Raw genomic sequence first — 5,748 nt, 5'->3', positions numbered from 1 at the left:
TTCGGGCTGCAGACAGGGCTGTAAAGAGACTAGAAATACAATCAAGAGTAAACAGGAGGAGGAACAAGAGGAAGCTGGAGGAGGAGTTTGCAGAGGATGAAAATAATCCATCCTATGGACCTGGAATGCACTAAAAAGTTAATCCAATCTTTGTCGCTCGATTCCCAAAACTTTTATTTTCTCATACTAATTACATGTTTTCTAAGGATCTTCCAAACATATTTGTTTCAAACTTTCAGTAAATGTTACACAGTACCTTCTGCATAATTTAACACAGCCTTTTTCCAAAAAACTGTATATTTTTGAATATATAAATAAAAAATTGCAAAAAATGTTGTGAATTTTCATTACAATTGAAAAAAATCATCTTTAATAACTGAACTACAATTTTGTAAAATCCCTATGTTAAGTTGTAGCCCATATTCCAATAAATAATCTGTAAAAAGTTCAACTTCCTACCTCAAATACTTTGTGAGGAAAGATGTAATTTATAAGCGTTATTTTAACATTGCAAGTATAGGGCGTTCCGGAGCCCCTTAAATACTTGTCTAGAATTCTTGGACTTCACGAAGGGGCAGAATTTTGTGCGAGGAGTATTAGGGAGTAAACCGACTAATCGCGGCAGATAAATTTCACACCAATACACGGACCAAATGCAAAATACGATGGTGAGTCAAATGAAAACCTTAAATTTGTAATAACAAATCGAAATTTCGCCCCGTTATCCTCTAAGTTGGTAAGCGTGCTACAAACAGCGTGCAGAATGGCCTGTAAGTGGCAGCATAGTGCAGATGCACACATACCGTCGCAGTATTAGTATGAAGATGGCCGCTCCACTTGCGACTTGCACCAGGGAAGAACAGCGTTCTGTTATTCGGTTTTTACGTAGTGAAGGTGTGAAACCTATTGAAATTCATCGACAAATGAAGGTTCAGTACGGCGATGCATGTTTGTCACAGCATCAAGTCTACGAATTGAATAGGAAATTCGCAAATGGTGTGACTTCAGTGAAAGATGCTCCTCGTCCAGGTCAGGCACAACGAGTTGTGACTTCACAGAACATTGCAGCAGTTGAAGCCATAGTGAAGGAAAACCGCCGAGTGACACTGAATTGCAGCATGTTTACAGATTAGTGATGCATCAGCACACCACATTGTGCATGATGTGCTCCAGTTTCACAAAGTGTCTGCAAGATGGGTGCCACGGCAGCTGACTCCTGGAATGAGAGAACGACGTGTTGATGCTTGTGAAGAAGTTCTCCGGCGTTTTTAACGATAAGGTGATGGCTTCCTTGCAACAATCTTTACTGGGGACGAAACCTGGGTTCACTTCCACCAACCGGAAACGAAGAGAGCGAGCAAGGAATGGCGCCATTCCTCATCACCAAAACCAAAGAAGTTTCGAACAGAGCCATCAGCAGGGAAGGTTATGCTGACTCTCTTTTGGGACGAAAAAGGCGTCATTTTGGAGCATTACATGCCTAGAGGGACCACTGTCACCAGTGCATCTTACACAGATCTCCTAAAAAATCATCTGCGGCCTGCAATCAAATCAAAGCGACGTGGATTTCTGTCAGCAGGTGTCCATTTGCAACATGACAATTCAAGGCACCACACTGGTAAAGAAAATGGTCAAATGTGTGTGAAATCTTATGGGACTTAACTGCTAAGGTCATCACGCCCTAAGCTTACACACCACTTAACCTAAATTATCCTAAGGACAAACACACACACCCATGTCCGAGGGAGGAGTCGAACCTCCGCCGAGCCCCACACTGCCCATACAACAGTTGCAACGATCACAGACCTGCATTTTGAGTGTCTTCCTCATCCACCATACTCACCAGACCTTTCCCCAAGTGATTTCCATATCTTTGGGCCAGTCAAAGACGCAGTGGGAGGAAAAAAGTTCCGTTTCTGATAAAGAGGTACCCACGCGGTGCATGAGTTGTTGCGCGGACTACCGAAATAATTTTTTTCTAAAGGAATTTATGCAGTTTTTTAAGCGCTGGAAGACTTGCATTGAGCGTGGGGAAATTATGTTGAAAAGAGATACAGCTGTGTACCACTTCTGCACAATAAATAATATTTTTTAAAAAATATTTAAGTTTTTCATTTTGATTCACCCACGTACACTGCGGAAAATATTTAGTACATCTGGAAAGATCCTATTCAAAAATGGTTCAAATGGCTCTGAGCACTATGCGACTTAACTTCTGAGGTCATCAGTCGCCTAGAACTTACAACTAATTAAACCTAACTAACCTAAGGACACTTTTTTTTCCACTAGCTGCTTATATTTTATGACCCACCGTCTAATTTCTTATGGTGGGTCGTATATTGCCACTTAGCCGCTGTGACTGGGTCCGGGGTCCGGTGTGACTGAAAGTAACACCACACCGGCTCCCGTCCCCACTCACACCGTTGCCCGTGTCCCGCCACGTGGAGGAGGGCTCTCTTTAGATCCATTTGATATCTTTTTTTTTGTGCAGCATTAGAAAAACTTATAACTAATACAAAATCAAGTAAGATATTAATAAACAAAACGAAATTAAATATTTAGAAAGAAGGAAGGAAGAGAACTGAATAGAGAAGTTATAGGTATAATATGGCCCGTCACCTGGTTGTGGGCGGCGGCCCGGGTCTTGGAATGACCCTCAAGACGCTGGCCGTTGCTCACCATGCTTTTAACATCTACCATCCTAAAAACTACCTTAACTAGAAGAGATTAGGGTACGTTAAAGCTAGAAACTAAGACTAAGACCTCCATGTCCAGCCTGCTAAACTATTTACGATATACAATAGAGAGGTAACTGATTTTGTGCTTGGCTCAAAGTTGCTAATGAAAGGGTACTCGTGGTAAAAGTAATAAGGTTATGACGCTAACGGTTTGTGTTGAGCCTGCAAGGCTCCTAGTAGAGTACATCAGGCGCAAGCACCTCCCGGCCCCGCCGACAACACGACCTGAACGGTGGTTTTCCCCGATCTACCATAGGTATCCGTCGGGTTGGGTTCAAAAGAGATGAACCACAATTAAGATCCTTCCATCCAGGACGTGCGCCGCCTCTTACCAGGGGGGCGTAGGTCCCTTGAAGAGGTGCCCAACTTTAAGCTTCAGATGAGAAGTTCTTAGTATAGTGGAGGTTGAGGTATAGGCTGTGTAGGTTGGTTGTACAAACAGTTCACACTGAGCCAATGAGACTTACAATGATACGTGGTGTGGCAGTTAGCACCTTCCGGCCCCGCCAGCAACACAGCCTGAGCGGTGATTTTTCCCGATCTACCATAGGTATCCGTCGGGTTGGGCTCAAAAGAGAGGGACCACAATTAAGATCCTTCCATACAGACTGTGCGCTGCCTCTTAACGGAAGGTGTAGGTCCCTTGAAGAGGTACCTAGCTTTAGGCTCTTATTGGACATGGAGATGCTGTTAACTATTTATATATACGGTGCTATCTGTTTTTAGGATTGTGTGTGACTTGTGCACCTCTTGTCGGTTGTTCCACTCTGTTCTTTGAATTTGACTTGGTTGACACTATGGATCATCCGCGCTGGACGCTTCAATATCTGTGTTGGTGCCCTGGTCTGTATCTGTTTCTTCTTCATCACTCGTGGTGCTAATCATATCTGTATCCCTAAGGACATCACACACATCCATGCCCGAGGCAGGATTCGAACCTGCGACCGTAGCGATCGCTCAGCTCCAGACTGTAGCGCCACTCCGGCCGGCGAAAGATCCTATGATGTCATATGGTATCTTCGGGACAGTAGATGTACTGACAATGGTTTCAACATCGTCCACCAACAGCGTAGTGGCGTACCTGCCAGATCGCCATCTATGTCTACCCTTTAATACGCAATGTTCACAGCCGGAAGGCTCAGTGCGGTGCAGACGTGTGAAGCAAGCAGGCAACCATGCCACAGAGGCGCATTCGTGCTTCCTGCTGTCAAATGAGCGAGTTTGAAAGAAGTCAAACTGACGCCTTCCGAGTGGCAGGACGGTCCTTTCGGGGAATTGCCGCACAAGTTAGACATGCTGCATCTGTTGTGCAACGATGCTGGTATCAGTGGTCACGTGAAAGTTCTCACAGGTGTAGATGAGGTTCTGCACGTCCATGCAGGACAGACGCCCACCGGCATCGTCGTATTGTAAAGGCAGCAGTGGCACATTGTACAGATACCACAGCACTGAAAAGAGGGCTTGTGAGCCCGGACGTGTCAACACGAACTGTTGCGAACCGATCATTGGCAGTGGGGTACGGGCACGCACGCCTCCAGGCGGTCTTCCAGTCACACCACAACATCGACGCGCAGGGCTCGACTGGTACCATCAGTGGATCACTTGGTAAGGGGCGCCTTGCTTCAGCGATGAAAGCAGATTCTGTCTGTGATGGCCGTTTGGGCGTACAACGTGGACCGTCGGCACACGGACCGTGCATCCGAACGTTGAGTGTGCTGAGTTTCTGACGTCATAGTGTGGAATAGCACGTCCGGTAGTCTTCCCGAACGTGCAGGGCAACATCTAACAGGTCAGGTATTCTGAAGGTGCGTCTGAGCGTTGACCAATGAGATGGCACAACGCCACCTACGTCACATGCATGCCATCTCCCTTCAGCACAGAGTTGTGAGGCGCTATATTGGCATTCATTTCAAGGCTATACGTATATATGCCGTTTCTGAGTACCACCAAATTGAGAATCACTCAAAAACCCGTTGTTAACTGTGTGATTCGTTGCAAAAAAAATAATGAGAAACATCTTATTCGTGGAAAAAGGATTATTGGGACTTGCGTGTCATGAGAGTATGCCATTTGAAGGCAACGACACACTGAGGATCCACCAAAAACGCATTTTTCTTGGTACAATTTGTTATAATTAAATTTCAGTTAGTAACATAGCTGCGATTAAAGCTTTTAGCAAGTGGCAACATATTAGGATTGGCTGTGGGAGGTTTGTTGTCAGTTTAGTATAGCCTCGGTCCGGCACACAGTTTTAATAGCCGGCACGGTAAGCTCAGCGTATTCGGTCAGAGGGCTGCGTTCTCTCTGTAATAAAAAAACTGAGTCAAGTAACCAACGATCAGTTTGAACGGATGTCTTGTGACGACCACCCAAACCTAACGCAACGAACTATATCGAACAAAATGAATAAAAAAAAGTGGAATGAGTAAAGTTACCGACTTCCATCGAACTGTGCCGGCAGGGTAGCTCAGCTGTTCCGTTTCAGCCGCGCTCGCGAGTGGCCGCTGTTAACTGTTGCGCTGCACTTCAGTGTTTACATCGCTGTACTTGTGCTTCGTCGAGTTCCGTCCGTCCGTTGATCTCCGTGTTCGTTCCTGTTCCTTGTGATCTGATCGCTCTTTCTGGTCTTGCTGCTGCTACTTGGAATTTCGGTTGTTTAACCGAAATTGCTTCGCTGGATTAACCATGGGTACAAACCTCAGGAAGAATACTCTGGTATTTGCTTTTGACAAGAAATCCCGTCCTGTTCAGCCGACATCCCTGGAAATAGACGACTGGATTACACAGGTAATTGGTCTAAATTCTGAAACCGTTCATACCTGGCAACTGGATCAGGAAAAATACTGTGTTTTTGTCAAGTTAATCACTGCTTCGACTGTTGATAAAGTGTTACGAAAGTGGGGCTATGAAGTAGATTTTGTGCATAGAAATGGTTATAAAAGTAATGTTTCCATCTATAGAGCGGACATTCATTACAAAACCGTTCGTGTCTTGAACCTTCCCATTGAAA

Source organism: Schistocerca nitens, chromosome 7 (genome assembly GCF_023898315.1).
Source record: "Schistocerca nitens isolate TAMUIC-IGC-003100 chromosome 7, iqSchNite1.1, whole genome shotgun sequence".
Classification (NCBI taxonomy): domain Eukaryota; kingdom Metazoa; phylum Arthropoda; class Insecta; order Orthoptera; family Acrididae; genus Schistocerca; species Schistocerca nitens.
This window is presented reverse-complemented; position numbering follows the sequence as displayed.